The 25062-nt window shown below is 39.5% G+C and overlaps 1 protein-coding gene across 1 annotated transcript in view; it reads right to left on the bottom strand.

Moving 5' to 3' along the window:
- Positions 1–25062, bottom strand: part of LOC142842263 (uncharacterized) — a 79464-nt gene that overhangs the window by 40766 nt on the left and 13636 nt on the right. The gene's annotated exons all lie outside the window — the stretch shown is intronic.

Genomic DNA, 25062 nt, shown 5'->3' with positions numbered 1-25062 from the left:
ACAAGAGAAATGCCTACTAACCAACAATGAAAGATATATAAACAGATCAAGAGTACAGAGTACAGATAAGAGAAACTGTATGAAAGATTAATTCCTACCTACAAAAAGAAAAATAAGATGAAAAAGCCAGATGTATTGAATCATACCTCTAATCCTTGTACTCAGAAGGCAGAGGCATGTATATCTATCTTCCTCTGAGTTGAATACCAGCCTAGTCTATGCAATCACTTCTAGGACAGCAAGAAATACATATTAAATATCTGTTTCACATGAAAAATATCAAACAAATATAAAAGAAATAACTCATAGGGTTTTGCTGAAGTTTCTACAAAGAGTTATGCATTCACTTGAACTCTTTATTCATCTACCAGAAACCTGAAGTGTCCCAATTTTAACTGCAATGTAAATAAGATTTTACTAAAAGCACTGTGTGTTTAAAGTTACAAATTGACAAATGAAAACAATAGCAATTAATATGCTGATTATAAATAATCAACACAGAGCAGGAAAGATAGATCAACAGTAAATAGTCCTCCTGGTCTTGCATACAGGTGGGCTCAAGGACTTACATGGGGGATCATAACTATCCATTGTTCCCAGCATAGGGTTTCTAATACCATCTTTTGATCAATGTAAAGACCAGGTACTCACATGGTGCATATCCATGCATACAGGTAAAATACGTAGAGGTAGGCAGAGTAGACAGGATTGAATTCTGGAAGGAAGAAGGCAGAGTCATAGAGAACCACCATGGAGGTGCCAATATCAGACATGCTGCATCTTTCCCAGTAAGCCACAACCTTGTGGTGATATCCAGATTACTAGAAATGGGTTAAATCAATATATGAGAGTTAGCCAATAAGAGGCTACAGATAATGAACCAGGTAGTGTTTAAATTAATACAGCTTCTGTGTGATTATTTTGGGTGTAAGCTATCCAGGACGACAAGCAATCCCATCTTCGTCACCAAGAAGGGAACAAAGGGCCACCCTCCTCCTACTACAAAAATATTCTTTTTAAAATAAAAATTTAAAACAAACAAAACAGGCAGGAAGAAGTTTATGCACCTGCAATCCAATGACTCAGAAGGCACAGGCAGTATTAATGTCATGAATACATGCCATTCTGGGAAACATAATGAAACCTTCTGACAAATTTTAAAATTCAAGATATGGGTGAAGCTCAGTACAATAGCATATGCTTGACAGGAACCATCATACAACAATATTAAAACAAAAGCCATGAATGCTGGCCCACTTTTAATCCCAGCACTTGGGAGTCAGAGTCAAAAGATCTCTGAGTTTGAAGCCAGCCTGGTATATAGAGCTAGTTTCAGGACAGCTAGGGCTACAAAGACAAACCTTGTCTCTAAAAATAAACAAACAAAAATGAAAACAGTGGGCTATTAAACCACCTAGGCACCAAATAGCAGCTAATTCTACTGATCTTGTGTGATTTAGTGTTAGAATTTATGATGGTGGGGAAGTTATGACAGCAAAAGAAGAAAGCTGACTGATTAGTTTCAACCACAACATGGTTGACACAAAGAACAGGAAATGGGTTGAGGCTACAGAAACTCATATTGTGGGATTCTCTTCTGTATGCTGTGATTATCATTGGTTAATACAGGAACTGCTTTGGGCTTAAGCAGAGCTATGGGAAAGAACTTAGCTAGGTGGGGAAAACTAAACTGAATGCTAGGAGAAAGAAGGTGGAGTCAGAGAGAAGTCATGGAGCCCCTCCAGAGACAGATGCTGAGAATTTTACGTAAGCCACAGTCACATAGCAATATACAGATTAATAGAAATTGGTTAAATTAATATGTAACTGTTAGCCAGTAAGAAGCTAGAGCTAATGGGCAAAGCAGTGATTTATTAATACAGTTTCTGTGTGATTGTTTCAGGGCTGAGCAGCTGGGAACTAACAAGTGGCTTCCCACAACAAACTGGTGCTTGTGTGGCCAACTAAAATCCACTTAAAATCTTAGAGAGCTTGGAAAAGAATTCTAGACACTAAATAAATAAAGTTTAGCCACATTTATTTCCCCAAATGGGGTTTGCTTACTGGTGACATGCTGCGGTTCCTTTAAGAGAGTTTTTTCTGATTCAGAGATAGCAGAAAAAAAACCTGCACCATTTTGAAATGCCGGCTTTCTGGACTGTGCTGCCACCGTGAACTCTGACTTTCTGGAGGACCAGCTATGGGATCTGTGAGCAGATTGCTACTGGCAACTTAGATCCCCTATATGCCTGAAAATGGGGCAATGTACATGGCTCTCAGAGGCAGCAAGCATGCCTCTGCCATGTTGACTGGATGGAGCAAGCAGGCAGGCCGTATTTGCTCTACCAATGGCACAGCTTAAGTTCCAAAGTGCTTAGCATTTTAAGAAGCGCTCCTAAACAGTAAAGAATTACAGACACACAATAGGACAGATTCATACATAAAAGACCTCTAAATGAGACATGGTGTGTTTAAAAAATGTACATAGGCTTGGGAGAGAGAAGAAAAATATAGAAAGTTATAAAAAGAAGTAAATGGTTTATAAAAATGAAACAAAGTCTTTAAAGAAACAGAGTATAGACAATCATAAATTAAAGGAGTAAAGATAATAAAATAAATATTAAAAAGTAATAGAATAAAATAATAAGCCACATAAACATGGACTATATACAGAGTCTCTGGATTATGTATATTATTGTGTTTTCTTTAATTTTTTTGGCTGTAAAGGAGCTAAGTAACCAACATGTATATTTTAAAGGTATCATGTCTTCAGAATTTGGGTCTAAGGATTTGTTGCTTTGCAAAAGAGGTTCTCCCTTTTTTTTCCCACAAAGGATGAGAACCTGTGGAATCCCTCCAGACTAATGTGGTTTGATGAAGCAAGACTGCCCAAAAGGTCACTATGAACACACCCAAAAAATTACTTCACCAAATAAAGAGCAGGAAGCAGTTTGAAGAGAACTACGCCCATATTCCCAAATACTGTTCATAAATGTTTGTTTACATTTAAAAGGGAATATGCTATAGATATTTGCATTGGTATGGATCTTGGTTTATTGATACTAATTTAAGGTCAATTTTATTATATGCATTTCTGCTCTTGATTAAGGCATTGTATTTGTCTAGCTCATTTAAAAATGTAATGTATAATTAAAATATAGGTAAATAGAGAGTCATCTATAATAGTAATAGTTAGTAGCATGTTAGTTAGATTTTCTCGATGTATAGAAATGTATTTCAGATAGATAGGGATTCTTCAAATCTTTCAGAGACTTTCACAATATGACCTTTAAAATGTTTTAAGAGCTTAAGACTTTTCATGACAATGAGACACATCTGCTCCTGGCAGCACCAATCTACTTCAAGAGGATAATCAGCATTGAAGAGGCTCCTTATGGAGTTTGTTAGCCATTTGGGCAAGAAACTGCTCTAGGCTGGACTGCTTGATGAACTAGACATGCAGGACTCACAGGGTTCCTGATTCATGAAAGCATCTGCTAGACATTCTGCAGGACACAGAAGAAGGCAACTGATGGACTTTTCCATTGCAAGGCAGAACAGTTCTTCAAATTTCCTACTTTATGGAAAAGTCTGCTTGATAGTATGGACCCGTGAGCTGAAGATTGGATGCCCCCAACAACACAGAAGAACTTTGGGTGACTGTACAGGCAACAAGATGTCTTTGTCATTTCTAGAGTTTTGGAAGTTGCTTACAATATACTTCCTGTTTACCTAGGTAATATTATATCCTTCTGGAGTCTCTGATGGAGTTGAAGAATTGGGAGGTGATATGGAATTCCTCTCTCTATGCTGTGATTATCATTGTTTAATAAGGGAACTGTTTTGGACCTATAGCAGAGCTATAGGGCAGAACTTAGGTGGGGGGGTAACTAAACTGAATGCTGGGAGGAAGAATGCAGAGTCAGAAAGAAGTTATGTAGCCTTGCCAGAGACAGATTCTGGGAACTTTAGCTGGTAAACCACAGCCACATAGTGTTATACAGATTAATAGAAATGGGTTAAATTAAAATGTAACAGTTAGCCTTAAATAAGAAGCTAAAGCTAAAAGGCCAGGCAGTGATTTAATTAATACAGTTTCTGTGTGATTATTTCAGGGCTGAGCAGCTGGGAACAAACAAGTAGCCCTCTTTACTACATCATATCACAGCCCCAATGAAAGATTCCATCCAGAGAGGCTCCTCCTACTAATAATTTCACAAGCAATCAAATGAAAGTTACCAAGAAGAGGCACATGTTAAAATACATCATCTTATCTGGGAGGTTTTCATTCAATCAATTAAATTCTAACCTGGGTCACTAGAGGCTTATGGTCATCCAAGAAGAAAATTAATTTAGTCATTTCAATGATACTCATAGTCTGCAATAGCCCCTACACTTTTCAAATGTTAAAAGTCTCTTCTGATGCTCAAAACAATCACTTGACAGTGACTTGTGGACAGAGGTTTCTGTCCTACATGGTCTCAGTCATTCAATCCCAAAGAAACACACAGAGGTCTACATTAATTATAAACTGGTTAGCCTATTAGCTCAGGCTTTTTATTAACTAATTCTCACATCTTACATTAGTACATAATTTTTGTCTGTGTTAGCCACATGGTTTGGTACCTTTTATCAGTGAGGCATTCTCATCTTGTTTCCTCTATGTCTGGGTGATGACTGCAGACTTAGCCTTTCCTCTTCCCAAAATTCACCTGTTCTCATCACCCCTGCCTGGTTACTGGTAATCAGCATTTTATTAAACTAATACAAGTGACAAATCTTTGCAAGGTACAAGACCAGTGTCCCACAGCAAATAACATCTTGTAAAAATCAGAAAACAAGTTACATCTTTCCAACATACAATGGTATAGAATATAGAATACTATTTACATTCCAAAATAGAGAAATGGAGACATAGTGAGAGAAGATTGAACCAAGGCAAGACTGAAGCACAGCAGGACAAATATCAAATCCTGTAGTTCTGTCTCAGATACACAAGGCTTCAGTTTCAAAGGGCTTAGATGGCCCTATCCCTGCATCTATTTTTCTTTTTTTTTTTGGTTTTTTTTTTTTGAGACAGGGTTTTCCTGTAGCTTTAGAGCCTGTCCTGGAACTAGCTCTTGTAGACCAGGCTGGCCTCAAACTCATAGAGATCTACCTGCTCTGCCTCCCGAGTGCTGGGATTAAAGGCATGCACCACTACCACCCAGCCCTGCATCTTTTCATATATCTCTGTGGTTAATTTCACTCCCTATATTCAGCTAGTTCTCCACAGAAGATGTTTTATAGTTTAGGCATCTCAATATCTTGTGGTATCAAAATGCAACCTAGGCTGTATCAAAATACAACCCTGGCTGTTGTGGAATATTATTGTAAGATGTGTTATATTTGTTTATGTTGTGAAACAATTGTTTCAATGATACAAATATGTGTTGAATTCTTTTATGTTGTATGTGTGTAATTCTGTGAAGCTATGATACTGGGCTGGTCTAAAATACCTATTTGGCCTAATGAACAGTCAGTAGCTTGGTAGAAAAGTATAAGAAGGGCTGGCAAGCAGAAAGAATAAACAGGAGGAGAAATCTTGGAGGAAAAAAAGGACGGATGACCAAGAAAAGGGGAGAAAAGCATGGGCCAGCGACTCAGATGCACAGCAAGCCACAGAATAAGAAGTAAATAAAATTTATACAGAATAGAGAAAGAAAAAAACCCAGAGGCAAAAGGTAGATGGGACAATTAGTTTAGAAATGCTGGCTAGAAATAAGACAACCTAAGACCAGAAATTTATAATAAAAATAAGCCTCAGTGTATGCCACTTTTTGAGAGCTGGGTGGCAGACCTCCAAAAGAGTAAAAACAACAACAACAGGTTTTGTCCTCATAGCTTCATGGTATGAACTCTCACAATCTCTTCACTGGGTTTCTGTCTCTGCCAAACATGGATGCCAGTAACAATGCTGAATTGTAACCACAAACTAAAAACCCAGTACCCTAAATTTTGACTCTTTCTTGTTTCCAGGACCAGCACATGATGAGTGATCCTGAAAAGCTTAACTTCTTAATTGACAGACACTAACACACTTGGACCACAGGTGTAGCAGATTTTGTATGAAATTGCTTCCTGGGATTAGGAATCACTTTGCTTACTCCTTACATAAATTGAAGGTTTATGTGGATGGAGTCTTACTCCTGGAGCACCTTGCTAGACTTCCATTCCATGGCAAGGGCCTATCTATAATAGTAATAAACTCCTTGAAAATCCCTGCTTCTTTCAGTAATTGGTTGCCACCTGAAACTACCTTTTCATTTTCATTTATTTCAGCCCCACGTGTTTTCTTTTTACTGTAGACCTGAATGAATCATCAGTAATAACCATCCAACAGATCCAATATTTCATTTAAGGAATCAGCCCATTTTTTTAAATTGTGCTTTACTAAATTTCCAGGTAATAGAAAGATTTTGGAGCCAAAATATCACACAAATGACCTCTAACTTAATCTGTTATGGAGTCTATAATTTCCAACTGAAATCCTATGATCTCAGTCTCTACTTTCTGGCATTCTTCTTAACATTTCTGTCTTCCTGGTCCTATAAGAACAGCCAATTTAGTTCTGTGTACTACTTTCTATATTTTTTTCACCACCGAAAGTCTAGATATCTTCTACACTCTTTCAAGAGACATCATTCCCAGGTTCTGCCTAGCAACAATATTACTTTTGGTTTTCCATTTCTTTGTCCTAACTTGCATTTATGTTGCTCTGATTAAATCCTCTAACCAAAACCAGCTCAGACAATGAGTGGGGTAATCTGACTTCATCATTTTCAGAGCTTAGGATAGAAAATCAAGTTAATAGTTGAATGCAAAAATCCATGGACAAAGATTTTTTCCTGACTTTCTCTCTTGCCTAGTCTCTCTTTCATTCATGCTAAGATAGCTCCCTTTTGTAGCCCAAACCCACTTTCTTAGGGATATTGCCACCCTCATTGGAGGAGCCTTCCCACGTCAATCATCAACACAATCTCTCCCAGATACAGCAGTCTGTCTTTTATGAACCATGCCACTCTGAACACAGTTGAGCAAGTGTCCTTGTGGTAGGATCTTTTGGATATATGTCCAAGAGTGGTATAGCTGGGTCTTGAGGTGAATTGACTCACAGCTTTCTGAGGACTGCATGTTGATTTCCACCTTGGCTGTACAAGTTTGCACTTGTACAATGAATCCCCTTGCTACACGTCCTTGCCAGCATTAGCTGCCCCTTGATTTATGGAGCTTAACAAATCTAACAGGTGTAAGATAAAATCTCAAAGTTGTTTTGATATTCATTTTCCTGATGGCTAAAGATGTTGAACATGTCTTCAAGTGTTTCTCAGTCACTTTAGATTCTTCTACTGAGAATTCTGTTTAGAGGTGTTTCCCATTATAGTTGGATTATTTGCTTTGTTCTTGTCGAGTTTCTTGAATTCTTTAATATCCTAGGTGAGGAAGCCCATAATCACATGGGAAAATATGATATTTACTCACTTATAGGTGGATATTAGCAGTTAAGTAAAGTATAATCACAGTAATCACAGTTAATCACAGTACAATCCATAGACAGAGACAGGCTAAGTAACAACAGCTCTAGGGGAGATGCATGGATCTCCCTGGTAGGCAGAAATAGAACAGATCTTGTGGGTATACTGGAGGCAGGGGGGATGGGAAGAGGAAGGATCAGGTGAGCGAGGAAGGGACAGATGGGGAGAAAACAGGGAAAGATGATGGGAATAGAGAAGCTTTTAACAGGGGATGTGGAAACTGTAGTGAAAACATTCTGGAAACTATAAAAGTGACCCTAGTGACTGTTCCTAGTAATCAAGCATATGGAGGTTGAACTAGCCATCTTCTGTAACCACATAAAGCTCCCAGTGGGACTGGGACACCAAGCCAGCCACAAAATATTCAACCCACTTGTACCACCTGCAAGATATGCTGGGGCACTGGTGACTCTGAGATTTCTTAATGGCCAATAAATGACTGGTCTAACTTGAAGCTCATACTGTGAGAGGAAACCCATAATTGACACTGCCTAGATGGCCAGGAACCAGAACTTGAATGGCTCAGAGAACAGGGGTAGAACCAAATAACAGCAGACCAAGAAAAGATATCAATAAAATGATTCTTAACTATTTCTTGCTATAATCATAGGTTGACACCTGGCCTACTTGTTATTAAAGAGGCTTCTTCCAGGGGCTGATGGAAGCCCATCAGAGATCCTTACCCAAACATAAGCTTGAGCTGTAGGGATCTTGTAGAAGGAAGGAGTGAGGATTGTAGCATTCAGTGGTTGAGGAAATCAGGAGAACATGGCCCACACAATCAACTAAGTAGGGCATATAGTGGCTCAAAGAAAACTGATGTAGCAATCACAGAGTCTTCATGGCTCTGTGCCAGGTCCTCTGCATACATGCTATGGTTGTTTAGCTTGGGGTGTTTGTGAAACTCCTAACTGTAGGAGTCATGGCATCTCTGACTCTTTTGTCTGTTCTTAGGACCCTTTTCCTATTGCATTGCCTTGTCTAGCCTTGAAATAAGAGTCTGGGCCTAGTCTTATTGCACCTTGGTATGATTTATTTGGTTGATTTCCCTGGGAGGTCTGCTCTTTTTTTTTTTGAAGGGAAAAGGAAGCAGTGGAGCTGGGACAATGGGATTTGGTGGAGGAGGAACTGGAATGAGTAGAGGAGGGTGAGAATTGAATCAGGATATATAGAATGAGAGAAGAATAAATACAAATAAAAATAAAATGCATTTAGTGTAAGTTCAATGATCCTTATAATCTGTAGCAGCCCAAACATCACAAATGTCCAAAGTCTCTTCTGACATTTTAGACAATCTCTTGACTGTCACATGTTGTAAAATAAAAAAATAAAGATTTACAACATATAATGGCACAGGGCATATTCCCATTCATAAAAACAGAAATATGACTGTGTTACACCTCCCATCTTAGGCAGACTCATGTGTATGTCACACCAGTGAGAACAGATAGGCAGACCACAAACCCATGAAATTTCCACACTCCCTACATTCCCACAGACATGATCTTTCAGCAACCCTACAGCTGCTACTACCAAAACCATGTACCTACCCCTATATCAGATGCATAGCCTCTGCTCAAGTGCAGGCCACATCAGCCAAAAAAAAAAAAAAGATAGGAAAACAGAGGTAAAGACTCTCTGCTGGACCAGAACCTATGGGAGTCACCAGAAATTCACATGGGTTTCTTGTCTGTGCACCTCCTCCATTCTTTTGATAATCCCACAACACTATACCCAACCCCACTTCCCTCCTCTTCTCTGTGTTGTAGCCTTCAACTTCAACTATCTGCAAGAAGTCTATGTAGGCCACCTTCCAACTGACCTTCCTCAGTCTCTCAGTCCCCATCAACGCTATCTCCAAATTCCCTATGGTCTCCTCTCCTTTCATGCCCAAACATGGGTGGACACCATTTGTAAGATTTCCAGCTCTAACTTGGGATGAGAGCACCTGCTCAACCATAGGCCACATAAAGCAGAAAATTAGAAAGCAAATAGAAATCAAGCAAAATAACACCCATGCAACAAAGACAAACTGAGAGATGAGTACCTAGATCCACAAATTCCTAATACCCAGATACTTGGACACCAACTAAAAACACAATCAACAACAGCCAGAGCAATAAGTCACTACCAGATTCCAGGTATCCTACTGCTGCAAGCTCTGAATATTCCAATAGAGTTGAAGCACAATTAAGTTAAGACCAACTTTATGAAGATGACAGAAGTCCTTAAAGAAGTAAATGAATCCCTTTTTTAAAAAAGTAGAGAAAGGATAAATGAAGTATTGGAGAAAACTAATATATCCTTTAAAGAAAACCAAAAAGTAAATGAAGAAACAGTTGACAGAAATGAAGCTGTTCAAGACCTTAAAATAGAAATAGGAGCAATTAAAAAATATGAACTGAAGTAATTATGAAAATGAAAATCTAAGTAATCTAATAAGACGTACAGAGGCATGCTTCACTAAAAGAATACAAGACATTGAACAGAGAATTTCAGACTTTAAAGGCATGATCAAAGAAATGGACATATTGACCAAAGAAAATGTTAAACCAAAAATTTCCTGAAACATAACATCCAGGAAATCTGAAACACTAGAAAAATACCAACCCTAATAATAACAGGAAATGGAGAACAATCTCACCCCAAAAACACAGAAAAAAATTTCAAAAAAATTCATAGTCATAATTTTTTCTAACTAAAATGACACAGGAGAACACAGGCCACAGAATCAACTAAGCAGGGCTCTTAGGAGCTCACAGAGGCTGAAATAGCAATCATGGAGCCTATAGGAGTTTGCCCCAATTCCTCTATATATATGTTATCATTTGTAGCTTGCTATTTTTGTGCAACTCCTAACAGTGGGAGTGGGGAATGTCTCTGACTCTTTTGCCTGCTCTTGGAACCCTTTTTCTCCTACTAGATTGACCCATGCAGTCTTTGATATGTGCCTAGTCTAATTTCAATTTGCTATGTATGGCTTTATTGATATCTCTTGTGTGTCTGCTCTATTCTGAAAGGAAATGAAGACTGAGTGGATCTGGTGGAGAAGGGAGTAGTGGAGAGGACTGAGAGAAATGGAGAACAGAAAAACTGCAGTTGGGATATATTATAAGAAAAGTGATGTGTGATGTCCTTCTGTATAAGTGTTGCTTTTATTGGTTAATGAATAAAGCTGCTTTGGCAAGGAAGAATATAGCCAGGTTGGAAGAGATATATAGAGTAGGCAGAATATAAGAGAGGCCATGTAGCTGCCAAAGCAGAAAGACGCCCCAGAACCTTATCAGTAGGCCACAGCCTCGTGGTGACACAGAGATTAATAGAACTGGGTTAAAATGAAAGAGCAAATTAATAAAAAGCCTGAGCTAGTAGGCCAAACAGTGCTGTAATTAATATAGTTTCTGTGTGATTATTCAGGTCTGGGTGCCTGGGAAATGAATAAGCAGCCTGTGTTTACAAGAAGAATAAATTTTGAAAAGAGAGAGATAGAAATGTGGACACAGTGAGGGAAGATTGGTTCATGGTAACACTAAAACTCAGTAGGGCAAACAACAAATCATTTAGCTATGCCTCAGACAGGTAGGGACTCATTTTCAAAGAGCTTAGATAGCACTATTCATGAAAAATTATATACATATATCCTTATATATTTATTATATATATGTATATATCTACCTCCTATATGTAGTTCTCCATGGCAGATATCTCATAGCTTGGGTATTACAACATCCTATCATCTAAAAATACAACTCTGTCTTCATCTTCACAGCTTCATGCAATAAAGTTTCACAGTCTCCTCAGTGGGTTTCTGACTCTGCCAAACACAGATGGACAAAACCATGTTCAGCTGAAACTAAAGAGGAAGAATTTATGACCTATAAATTTTGCTTCTTTCTTTTTTCCAGAAACAATACAACATGGGTCCCTCCACAACACACACAATTTGGCTTCTAAGTTGTTATGGATGCTACTATGCTTGGTTCAGAGTTCCAGCAGCTTCTGCATGAAGTTGCTTTCTCAGATTAGGAATCAGGTTGCCTATTCCTTTGAGAAATTGAAGACTTAGATAGATGAAATCTTTCCCTAAGTTACCTTCCTAGGCTTCAAATAATAAGAAGGGCCTTCTCTTTAATGGTTCTAAACTTCTTGAAATGTTGTCCTCTTTTTCACGACAGGACTGCCATTTGAATCTTCCTAGTGTTGTTTTTCTCCACAAAACTGACTTTTTGTTTCTATCCACATCACTCATTTTTTTTCCACTGTAGACCTAAATAAATCATCAGTAATAAATACCCAACAGAAGCAATGCTTTGTCTAAGAAATCTCCCAACTACTTTTTAAGTTTGCCTTACTCAACTTCTCAGGGAATGGAGAAAATTGGAATGATTTGGGAAGAAAATATTATACAAATGACCCATAGATATATTTTTCATGAAGTCTATTTCCCACTGAAATCCAATGAACTCAAGCTCCCCTGTGTGCATTACTTTCAACACCCCCATATTCCTAGTCCTACAGGAATAGTTAATTAAGCTCTGTACAGTTTTCTATGCCTTTTGCCACCTAAAGTTCTAATATCCTCCACAATCCTCCAAAAGACAACATTCCCACATTCTACCCAGCAACAAAATCACTTTTGGTGTACCACATTTTGGCCTAATTTATTCATTTCTTGCTGTGATTAAATTCTCTAAAAAAAAGCATGTGAGGTAATAAACAGGTTTCTTTGACTGATATTTCCAGATCACAACCCACAACTGTGGAAGCTTAGGATAGAAATTCAAGTTACAAAATGAAGGCAAGAGACAATAAGGAAAAATGTTTACTGGTTTTTGCTCTTGCTTAGTCACTCTTTCTTGTTCAGCTAGCCTTCTTAACCCTCTCAGTCCCACATTCTTAGGGTATTGAAACCATGAGTGGAAGAGAAGAGCCTTCCCACATGAATCATCAATCAACATAATTTTCCCATAGTTAGTAGCTATTTTGATCTGGGCAAAGCCTCAACTGATGTTCTCTCAATATGACTCTAATCTACATCATGTTGACAGCTGAAGCTAATTAAGGTGGAGATGACAATATATGAGAAGAAGATTTTTTTAAACACAAAATCAATATATTAACCATATTAAACATGAAGAACTAAAAAACACAGATAGGTCAAGAAATGCGAAAAGGTAAGCCTCTAAGATCAAGAAAAGAAAACTAAAACTGTTTCTCCACAGAAACTTACTAAACCAAGAAATGCTCAGGGACCTATGAATACCTGATTTTCAATAAAGAAGCTAAAAGTATATAATGGAAAAAAGAAAGCATCTTCAACAAATGGTGCTGGCATAACTGGATGTCAACCTGTAGAAGAATGAAAATAGATCCATATCTATCACCATGCGCAAAACTCAAGTCCAAATGGATCAAAGACCTCAATATCAGTCTGAACACACTGAACCTGATAGAAGAGAAGGTGGGAAGTACTCTACAACATATGGGAACAGGAGACCACTTCCTACATACAACCCCAGCAGCAACACGGACATTAAGCGCAACATTGAATAAATGGGATCTCCTGAAACTGAGAAGCTTCTGTAAAGCAAAGGACACTGTCACTAAGACAAAAAGGCAACCCACTGACTGGGAGAAGATCTTCACCAACCCTGCAACAGACAAAGGTCTGATCTCCAAAATATATAAAGAACTCAAGAAACTAGACTTTAAAATGCTAATTAACCCAATTAAAAAATGGGGCACTGAATTGAACAGAGAATTCTCAACAGAAGAAATTCAAATGGCCAAAAGACACTTAAGGCCATGCTTATCCTCCTTGGTAATCAGGGAAATGCAAATCAAAACAACTTTGAGATACCATCTTACACCTGTCAGAATGGCTAAAATAAAAAACACCAATGATAGCCTTTGCTGGAGAGGTTGTGGGGTAAGGGGCACATTCATCCATTGCTGGTGGGAATGCAATTTTGTGCAACCACTTTGGAAATCAGTGTGGCAATTTCTCAGGAAATTCGGGATCAACCTACCCTAAGATCTAGTAATACCACTCTTGGGAATATACCCAAGAGATGCCCTATCATATGACAAAAGCATTTGTTCAACTATGTTCATAACAGCATTATTTGTAATAGCCAGAACCTGGAAACAACCTAGACGCCCTTCAATGGAAGAATGGATGAAGAAAGTGTGGAATATATACACATTAGAGTATTACTCAGCAGTAAAAAACAATGACTTCATGAATTTTGCATGCAAATGGATGGAAATAGAAAACACTATCCTGAGTGAGGTATCCCAGACCCAAAAAGATGAACATGGGATGTACTCACTCATAATTGGTTTCTAGCCATAAATAAAGGGCATTGAGCATATAATTTGTGATCCTAGAGAAGCTAAATAGTAAGGTGAACCCAAAGAAAACATATAGTCATCCGCCTGGATATGGGAAGTAGACAAGATTGCAGTGCAAAACCTGGGAACTTGGGGGTGAGGTGGAATGGGGCTAAGGGGAAATGGGGTGAGAAACATGAGAAGGGGAGAATGGGGGGAGCTTGGGGGAATGGGATGGTTGGGATAAAGGAAAGGTGGACATGGGAGCAGAGAAATACATATCCTGATTAAGGGAGCCATCTTAGGGTTGGCAAGAGACTTGACTCTAGAGGGGCTCGCAGGTGTCCAGGGATATGTCCCCAGCTAGTACCTTGAGCAACTGAGGAGAGGGAACCTGAAATGACCCTATCCTATAGCCATACTGATGAATATCTTGCATATCACCTTAGAACCTTCATCTGGCGATGGATCGAGACAGAGACAGAGACCCAAATTGGAGTACCGGACTGAGCTCTTAAGATCCAAATGAGGAGCAGAAGGAGGGAGAACATGAGCAAGGAAGTCAGGACCACTAGGGGTGCACCCACCCACTGTGACAGTGGAACTGATCTATTGGGAGCTCACCAAGGCCAGCGGGACTGGGACTGAATAAGCATGGGATGAAACCGGACTTTCTGAACGTGGTGGACAATGAAGGCTGATGAGAAGCCAAGGACAATGGCACTAGGTTTCGATCCTAATACATGAACTGGCTTTGTGGGAGCCTAGCCTGTTTGGATGCTCACCTTCCTGGTCCTGGATAGAAATGGGAGGACCTTGGACTTCCCACAGGGCAGGGAATCTGGACTGTTCTTCATTCTGGAGAGGGAGGGGGAATGGAGTGGGAGAGAGGGGGAGAGGGGGAGGGAAGTAGGGGGAGGGGGGGCGATGTGTGCGAGGAGGGGGAGGGAAATGGGAAACGGGGAGGAGGTGGAAATTTTTTTTGTGCAACAACTAAAAAAAATAAAACGAAAAAATCGTTGCTATATCAAAAGAAAAATATACTTTCTGTAAAAAAAACAGCTAATACTGTTGCGGGAGGTCCTCCCACTCCTCCAGCCTATCGCCGCTGAGATACCAGCCCCTTGGGGTGTGGTCTCTCTCCCTTTAAAAAAGCGGCCACTTCCCTCTCCTCTCTCTCTTCACTTCCTGCTCCGCCGGCGACTAGACTCCTGGTTGCGTTTGCGTAGAGGGCTGTTGCCTGGGACAGTGATCTGTAAGTTTTTTCCCCTTTAAATAAATATCACCCTATTAATCATAATCCCAAATTGGTGTGGCATTGTTTGTGACTTACGCCTTCATTCTGGCACCCAACGTTTGGTTTTAGAACCTCTCCCGGCTTGCAGCCGTGAGTTCGGCTTGGCGGCCGGAAGTTCGGCTTGGTGGCCGCAAGTTCGGCTTGGCGGCCGCAAGTTCGGCTTGGCGGGAGCCCTTGCTTCCTCAGCCGTTGCCTGTGCCTTGCAGCGGCGGCGGCCTTGGCCTCCCGTGGTTTGCTCTTTTCTGAGTTGTTTTTAAATCTCCCTTGCAAGCACAGCTCTTAAAGTGGCGCGAACCAGAGCACGCGGTTGCTGAAAGCTGCAACCCCTCAGGGTGACTCTGTCACGTGGAGGCATAAGCAGCTTCCAGATTGCTCTTCTCTACCCCTGGATTCTGGGTTTCTGGTTCCGTCTCTGGAATTGATTTAATTACATTTACTTTGTTGAGAAACTTGCGTTTTCCAGTTTTTAACATCTACTAAGGCACTGAAACAGGACCATGTTTTCATCGCGATTCTGCAACAGCGCCACCTGCTGGACAATAGGTAATATGGCAATTTTTGTTTCTAACGCAAATTTTACTGCTTTGTTTTCACTAATACAATGGATTAGTAATTTTATATTTACTAATACAATGAATTACATCATACAAGGTTTATATGATTATGGGAATACCTTAATTTGCTTGTTACTAGGCTTCAGTTTTCTTTTCCATATTCTATCATTAAGGAAGAATATGGCACTCCTAACAATGATAGAATCTTTACGAACTAATAATGAACAACTAATTGACAGGATTAAAATTATTGAAAATCAGAGGTTATCTGAACAAGTGGATACTATGACAGACAAAATTGATTCCATATCCAAGGGTATTAGAAAGTTACCTGAAAGGGTTCAGGCTATTGAATTTGACCTTCAGAGTTTATCACAAAGTTTTGATAAGGTAACAGACAGAATGTACCTCCAAGATGGGAATATACATGATATACAAGAAAAGTCTAAGGAGGACATGTTATCTTTGAAGGAAAAAATTAAAGCTTTGGAATCACAGGTGCAGAATGGGGACCAAAAAATTGATACCTCAGTGAAATCACTGGAAATATATGATGTGGGAGTGTCATATATCAATCTGTTGATTTCATTGTTTAAGCAATAAAGAAACTGCTAGGCCCATTTGATAGGCCCACCCTTAGGTGGGTGGAGTAAACAGAAGGGAAGGCTGGGAGAAAGAGGAAGTGAGGTCAGACTCCACAGCTCTGCTCTCCGGAGCAGACGCCTTCAGAGAGACGCCATGCTACCTGCTCCAGGGAAGATGCACACCATGCCCCAGCTCCGACCCAGGATGGACTTAGGCTAGAATCTTCCCGGTAAGCGCACCTAGGGGCGCTACATAGATTATTAGAAATGGGCCAGAGCAGTGTTTAAAAGAATACAGTGTCCGTGTAATTATTTGGGGCATAAGCTAGCCGAGCCGGGCAGGCGGCTGGGGTGTTTGGGGACGCAGCCCTGCCGCCGCCCCCTATTACTACAAATGACGCCCAGACGTGTGGCTAACTAAACCCACTTAAAAAACCTGAGAAGGCTTAAAAATAAGGGAGAGAGAGTTTAACACAGATTTTTGCTGTTTGTTGGTGGCGTGCTGTAGAGAGATTTCCTGATTCGGCAACAGCAGCAGAAAAAACGCTGTGTCATTTCAAATTGTGGCTTCCTGGGGCTGTGCCGCCAGTGCAAACTCTGGCTTTATGTTTGTGTTCCCGCTTGGGATCTGAAGGAGACTGCTCTGAGACCTTGACGATGACTCAGAGCTCCCTGCCTGCTCCTGGGCAGAAGGCAGAATCAGGCTTAGGCAGGCGGAAGAGCATGGCGGATTCCTGCCGCCATACAGGGACGTGTTTTCAGACTGCGCAGTGCTCTGCGTGTCAGATTTGAATGTAACTTGGATCAAAAGAATTTCTGTGCTGCACGCTCAGTCTCAGAATTAAAGTGCTGAGTGCCGCTCCTACCTGGTAGCCCCAAGAGGCTTCCTGACTCAGCTTTAGCTGCAAAACCCTGCGGCTCATTAAGAGGTCCTGCCACAAAACACTTAAACAGTGTTGATGAAAAGCTGAACGCATGCTTTTCGGTTTTCAGGCGTAGCAGGAAAAAAGCTGCGCCGTTTAAAAATGCCAGCTTTCTGGGCCATCCTGCAAGGGCAAACTTTGACTGTTGGAGGCAGGAGGGCTGGCTACAGAGAGAGGACTTGAGTGTCGTCTGTTGTAGCTTGCTGGCTGGCAGGGACCTTGAAATGCTATAAACATGGCTACAGCCAGTACCTCAGCCAAGAGGCTGAAAAGCTAAGGAATGGACTGGATCTAGCTGGCAAAGCCACGCCTTTAGTCCTACTGATATTGCTTGGTAAATTAAAGGCTCTTGTGGTCAGAAAAAGAGATATACAGTAAAGAGAGATTCAGAGACAAAGAAAATTTCTAAATGGTTTACTGTGTGTTAAAAATATATGCAAGCTAAAAGTTGAAGTTCTTAAAAAAAAAAAGGAAGAGAGTTGTTGTGTGTCCTAGTACACACCTTTAATCCCAACACTTGGGAGGCAGAGGGAGATAGACCTCTGTGACTTCAAGGTGTGGTAGCACACGCCTTTAATCCCAGTGCCTAGAAGGCAGAGATGAACAGATCTCTGTGAGTTCAAGGTGTAGTTGCAAACACCTTTAATCCCAATGCCTGGGAGGCAGAGACAGGTGGATCTCTGAGAGTTCAAAGACAGCCTGGTCTACAGATATATGCTCAAAAAGCAAAAAGTTAACCTAGGAATGTCGCAGCTTAGATTCTTAAGCGCCTAGTGATTTAAAGGCGCAAATCAAAAGTGCTCCTGGATAGTAAAAAATTGTAGATTCACAATAGGACAGATTCAGACCACTAAATGAGTCACACTGTTGGATGAATGTACGTAGGCTTGGGAGAGAGAAGAAAAAGAATACAGAGAATAAAGTTAATGGTTTAAAAAGAAAAAAGTAAAAGTAAAGTCTTTAAAGAGACAGAGTACAGATAGTTATAGATATAAATAAAAATAAGCCGCGTAAAGATGGAAAATTCACAGAGAGTCTGGATTATGTACATTGTGTTTTCTTTAAAATTTTTGATTGTGAAGGAGCTAAGTACAGAGAGACATTTCATTATATGGGCTGCCAAGTGGAACCAGAACGGATATCATGAGGGTATGATTTCAGAATTTGGATCTAAGGATATGATACTTTGGAAAGGAGTTTCTTATTTTGTTTTCACAGAGGATGAGACTCTATGGATTTCTTCTATTCTGATTTGGTATGATGGACCACGTCCTCCTGAAGGGTTGCTGTGAACATCTTCAGAAAATTGCTTTGCTCAACTGCCAACTGAGATGAAACTAGCACACAGGTTATACCAAGAAAGACCTAATTAACGACGCCCCCATTCAGCAGGAAGCAGTTTGGAGAGAAAAACTGTGCCCATGTTCCCAAATATGGTTTATAAACGTTCTTTTACATTTAAAGGAGGATATGATATAGATATGAATAATTTGCATTAGTATAGATTTTGCTTTATTTATAGAGATTTAAGGTCAATTTTGTTATATGTATAAATGTTTCTGATGTAACTTTTACTTGATAACTGTTTTGTTATATGTAATTTTACTATGTTAAAGTTAAAGGCTTTCTTTTTTGTTTAAACAGAAAAAGGGGAAGTGATGTGGGAGTGTCATATATCAATCTGTTGATTTCATTGTTTAAGCAATAAAGAAACTGCTAGGCCCATTTGATAGGCCCACCCTTAGGTGGGTGGAGTAAACAGAAGGGAAGGCTGGGAGAAAGAGGAAGTGAGGTCAGACTCCACAGCTCTGCTCTCCGGAGCAGACGCCTTCAGAGAGACGCCATGCTACCTGCTCCAGGGAAGACGCACACCATGCCCCAGCTCCGACCCAGGATGGACTTAGGCTAGAATCTTCCCGGTAAGCGCACCTAGGGGCGCTACATAGATTATTAGAAATGGGCCAGAGCAGTGTTTAAAAGAATACAGTGTCCGTGTAATTATTTGGGGCATAAGCTAGCCGAGCCGGGCAGGCGGCTGGGGTGTTTGGGGACGCAACCCTGCCGCCGCTCCCTATTACTACAAATATATACAGGTCAAGAGATTCAGGATTTAAGAGAGACAATGATAAAAAGATTTGAAAAGATTGGAGAAATTATTGCAGCTGGTGAACAGAGTAAGGAGGCACAAGGACAGGATACAATGCCTCCACCAGCTATTAGAACTGGCTTACCCAGGGTTCTAGCGACATACCCTATACTTAATTCTGACAAAGCGTCAACTTCTAAAGGCTCAAAGGGAGTCAGAGAAGCTAGATGGACACCAATAGCAATGAATGATCTGAAAGAAATTAAGCAAGCTGTTGTTAATTTTGGCTTGCACAATGCATATGTAAAGGAAATGATAAAGACTTGGGCTTCTAATGCTAGAGCTATCCCCCATGATTTCCATCAGTTAGTGTCTGCAGTTTTAGATAAGGGACCTTCCTTGATGTTTGGAATTTATTTCAGAGAAGAATCCAAACATATGGAACAGCAAGGAAGAGCAAAAGGTGTTGAGGTTTCCCAAGATCAAATTCTTGGTGCAGGAGAATATGCTGATCCACAGGTCCAAGCTCTTTATGACGATGAAGTACTGTGTCTATGTCACCAAGCAGCTTTAAATGCTTTGAATAGGATACAAGATCCAGCAAAAAGGGTTGAATCATATACCAGAATTAGGCAGGGACAGAGAGAACCCTTTATTGACTTTTTGCAAAGATTGATTAAGGCTCTGGACATAGGGGTAACAGACCCAGAATCTAGACGAATACTTCTTGAATCTCTAGCTTTTGAGAATGCAAACATAGAATGCAAAAAGATAATTGGGCCTTTAAAGTCTAGATCAGCACCTATGGATGAATGGATTCAGCATACGATGAATGTTGAGACGTTTAGCTATAATGATGAATCTTGGGTAGGAGAAGTGATTTCCAAAGCAATGAGGAGACATCAAACTGCCAGGTGTTTTAATTGTGGTAAATTAGGACATTTACAAAGGGATTGCAGGCAAAGAATTTCTAGGAATAATATCTCTTCTGGGAATGACAAAAATAGGAGACCTCGGCCTTCAGGTATATGTAGGAGATGTGGTAAAGGCAGGCATTGGTCCAACGAATGTAGGTCAACAACAGATAGACGGGGCAATCCGATATCATCGGGAAACTCCATGGGGGGGCCTCTCGCAGGCCCCCAAGCCAACAGTGGCCCAGTCATTCCCAGTCACAGTGGAGAACGTGCCTCACCAAGAAAATTAAAAGCTCCAATTTCTGCTGTAAAAAGTAATACTGGTCTAAATGATGAATTACGTGTGGAGGATGAGTCAAAAAACCCAGTAGGACAGAATAAACGTATATTTTGGCAGACTTCTATTAATGATCAAAGACCAAAGCTAAGAGTCTGTATAAATGGCACTTTTATTGAAGGCTTATTAGACACAGGTGCGGATGTAAGTATCATTACCCCAGAATCTTGGCATCCGAATTGGCCTCTTCAAGAGGTAGATGTTCAGTTCCTAGGAATTGGAACCCTATCTCGTGTAAAACAAAGCACAAGATGGGTTGAATGCATAGGGCCCGAAGGGCAAATAGGAAGACTAAGGCCATATATAGCCAATATTGCCATAAATTTATGGGGCCGTGACCTGCTACAGCAATGGAATACCCAGATTAACATTCCTGTATTTCCAGAAATTCATAATTTGGGGAAGGATATGATGAGGTATTATGGAAAAAGGTCACCAGCCATTCAGGCTGTACAAGAACATACAGCAAATACCAAACCTTTAGAAGTACCAACAGCCCTACCTTTAAAATGGCTAACTGAGAAGCCAATATGGATCAAACAGTGGCCTCTAGCTGAAGATAAACTACAGGCATTGGAACAGCTGGTGCAAGAGCAACTAGATGCTCACCATATTGAAGAATCAACCAGCCCTTGGAATTCTCCTGTGTTTGTTGTAAAAAAGAAATCTGGTAAATGGAGAATGGTGACAGATCTAAGAGCTGTCAACAAAGTAATTCAACCTATGGGCTCACTACAATCTGGAATTCCTTTGCCTTCTCTGTTACCAAAAGGATGGCCTCTTATAGTTATTGATTTGAAAGATTGTTTTTTCACTATACCGTTACAAGAAAAGGATAGAGAAAAATTTGCCTTCACAGTGCCTACTTATAATAATTCTCAGCCTAATAAGAGATATCAGTGGACTATCCTCCCACAGGGTATGCTCAATAGTCCTACACTGTGCCAATATTTTGTAAGTAAGCCATTGGAAATAATTCGTAAACAATTCCCCAAGTCCATCATTTATCATTACATGGATGACATCTTGTTATCTGATTCAAATAAAGATACTTTAGAAAGGATGTTTGAAGAAGTAAAGAAAGTCTTGCCTAGGTGGGGATTACAAATTGCCCCTGAAAAGATTCAAAGAGGAAACTCTATTAATTACCTAGGTTACAGAATAGGGTTAGAGAAAATTAAAACGCAAAAGGCACAAATCAGGAGAGACCGCTTAAAGACTCTTAATGACTTCCAAAGATTGTTAGGAGACATTTCCAGTCTACGACCAGCTGTTGGGATAACACCTGATCTAGTAGTTCATTTAAACAAAACCTTAGATGGTGATAAAGATTTGAATAGTCCAAGAGAACTGACAGCTGAAGCAGAAAAGGAACTGACAATGATTGAGGAAAAATTACAGGAGGCACATGTGGATAGGGTGAACCCAAATCTTAGCTGCATCCTAGTCATATTGCCTTCCAGAATTTCTCCTACAGGGATTCTAATGCAGAGGGAAGATATTATTTTAGAGTGGATATTTATACCTAATAAACCAAGTAAAAAATTAAAAACTTATGTGGAAAAAGTCTCTGAATTAATTATAAAAGGTAAGCTGAGACTTCGTCAACTAGCAGGTATAGACCCAGCAGAAATTATAGTGCCTTTTACTACAGAAGAAACAAAAAAGTTATGGGAAGACAATGAACCGTGGCAAAGAGCTTGTGCTAATTTTTTGGGAGAAATTAATAGCAACTATCCCAAAAGTGGTAGACTTAACCTCATAAAAAGAACTTCTTGGATTCTTCCTAGAATTGTACGTGATGCTCCAATAACTGGAGCCCGTACTTTCTATACTGATGCAAATAAATCAGGGAAAGCAGGTTACAAGTCAGATGAATTGAGTAAGGTGGAACAAAGCCCTTATAATTCTGTCCAGAAGGCAGAATTATATGCCATTCTTATGGTGCTAAGGGATTTTAAAGAACCCCTTAATATAGTTACAGATTCACAATATGCAGAAAGAGTTATCTTGCATATTGAGACAGCTGAATTTATACCAGATGACACAGAGTTGACTTCATTGTTTATCCAGGTACAAGACATAATCAGGAACAGGCTTTGTCCGATGTACATAACACACATCCGGTCCCATACAGGTCTGCCTGGTCCTCTAGCCCAAGGCAATGCTGAGATTGATCAATTATTGATTGGAAGTGTGTTGCAGGCCTCAGAATTTCATAAGAAGCATCATGTCAATAGTAAAGGCCTAAAGAAAGAATTTTCCATTACTTGGCAACAAGCTAAGGACATTATAAAGAGATGTCCTACTTGTTCTTTCTATAATCAAACACCGTTGCCTGCAGGGAGTAACCCAAAGGGCACTAAGAGAAATGAAATCTGGCAGATGGATGTGTTCCACTTTATAGAATTTGGTAAATTAAAATATGTACACCACACCATAGACACGTATTCAGGTTTTCAATGGGCTACTGCCCTGAGCTCAGAAAAGGCTGATTCAGTAATCACACATTTATTGGAAGTTATGGCCATCATGGGTATACCTGCGCAAATAAAGACAGATAATGGTCCAGCATATGTATCTAAGAAAATGAAACGCTTTTTTGATTATTATAATATAAAACACATTACAGGTATACCAAACAATCCTACAGGTCAGGCAGTTATAGAAAGATCAAATCGTACTATAAAGGATATGCTGAACAAACAGAAAGGGACTGAAAATACCCCCAGAAATAGATTACATAATGCTTTATTAACCTTGAATTTTCTTAACGCTAATGAGAAAGGAACGACAGCAGCAGAAAGACATTGGATAATGGAAAAGTCTGCTGAACTAAATCAACCGATTTATTTCAAAGATGTGCTGACCTCTCAGTGGAAGCCAGGAGATGTGCTACGTTGGGGAAGGGGTTTTGCTCTTGTTTCCACAGGAGAAGAAAAATTGTGGATACCATCAAAATTAATAAAGTTTCGATTTGAAGAGGAGAAACCTCTTGGAAAGGAGAAATGACAACTTATCTACAATGATGATATTCATACAGATGGTAAGAAAAACATATAGAATGGGGGCAGGGTTCTGTTCTTATCTCCACAGGAAAACACTCATCTTTGAAAAATTCAAGGGACCCTGGATATTTGGATACTGACAGATGGAAAAATACCTGCCCAATAGGAAATATCAAGAAAACTGAAAGGGTTGTGTAAGTAATATTAAACCATATTTCTAAATTTATAAAGCTGGTTTTGAAGTTGGACTCTGGCTCAGTCCTTCTCCAATTCCAAGCCTGTTAGTAAGAGAAAAACCCAGAGTTTCTGGAGTTTCTGTCTCATGTCAAGAGCCATGATATGGGACAGAAAGAAATATGAGTTTAGAAAACATCTTTGCTTTTCTTCATATCTATCATACTTTTCACTGAATATATCTATCATGTCTTTCATTGAATATATATATATATATATATATATATATATATATATATATATGTCTATATGATTAATGCTTAAGTTTTTCATAATGAACAATGAGTTTTTCCTGAAGTGACATTTGAAGTTTCCAGGAAGAAGATGGGGCCCCATAACAACAACTCCACCTGGTTGATATGACGTCATGATACTGATAGCGCTACAACAAGACCTGCTTTGGATACCAGCTGCACAAGACAGTTCCAACTTGGTTAGCTGAAATGGTGCACATCTTATACAACATTTTGGCCAGACCTGCACAAAATACTCAGAGACTATTGGCAATTTTAAAAGACATTGATCTTGAAATTTAACCATCATTTTACTTTCACAGGATCCCCCAGAAAGAACGTCGCCCCTATGACAGCTGGAAGTAATTTTTGAGGACGACGTCCCCTCTCCCAGTAAAGTTTGCCCTTGGGTTTAGGGGCATCATTTAGGGGTTGATTATAATTAGTATACGATTGAGGGTTGGGGGAGGAATTTTATAAGCTCAGGGATCATTTTGAAAAAAAAAAAGAGGGATGATGGGATAATAGATTTGTAATTGTGAGTTACTCTTGTTAGACAAATATATTGATATAGATTCTTGTATATTGATACAAAGTTAAATTGTATTGACTATTGTATGCATTCATGTTTCTACCTCTGTTTAAAACATTTTTTATGTATTGACATATATTGTATTGATATATATATATATTGTATATATTTACCATATTGCAGTGTACATTTCTACCTCTGATTAAGATACTTATATAATGTTTGTGTATTGATATATATTTACCTACTGCAATGTATATTTGTACATTGTTTATATTTGGAGGCCATTGTCCTCATTTGTTTCACAGTCGTTTATTGTCTTAGTCTTTAAGTTAGATAGATATTGAGAATTATATAGACTAATAGTCATCTAAGTTTGTCATTTATAATTAGACTAATCAGGTTCTTTAGATATATAGAGATTATACTCAGTATAGATAGATAATCTTC

The sequence above is a fragment of the Microtus pennsylvanicus genome, unplaced genomic scaffold, assembly GCF_037038515.1.
Source record: "Microtus pennsylvanicus isolate mMicPen1 unplaced genomic scaffold, mMicPen1.hap1 Scaffold_47, whole genome shotgun sequence".
Classification (NCBI taxonomy): Eukaryota; Metazoa; Chordata; class Mammalia; order Rodentia; family Cricetidae; genus Microtus; species Microtus pennsylvanicus.
The sequence above is the reverse complement of the archived record's forward strand: the minus strand, read 5'-3'. Positions and strand labels throughout refer to the sequence as shown.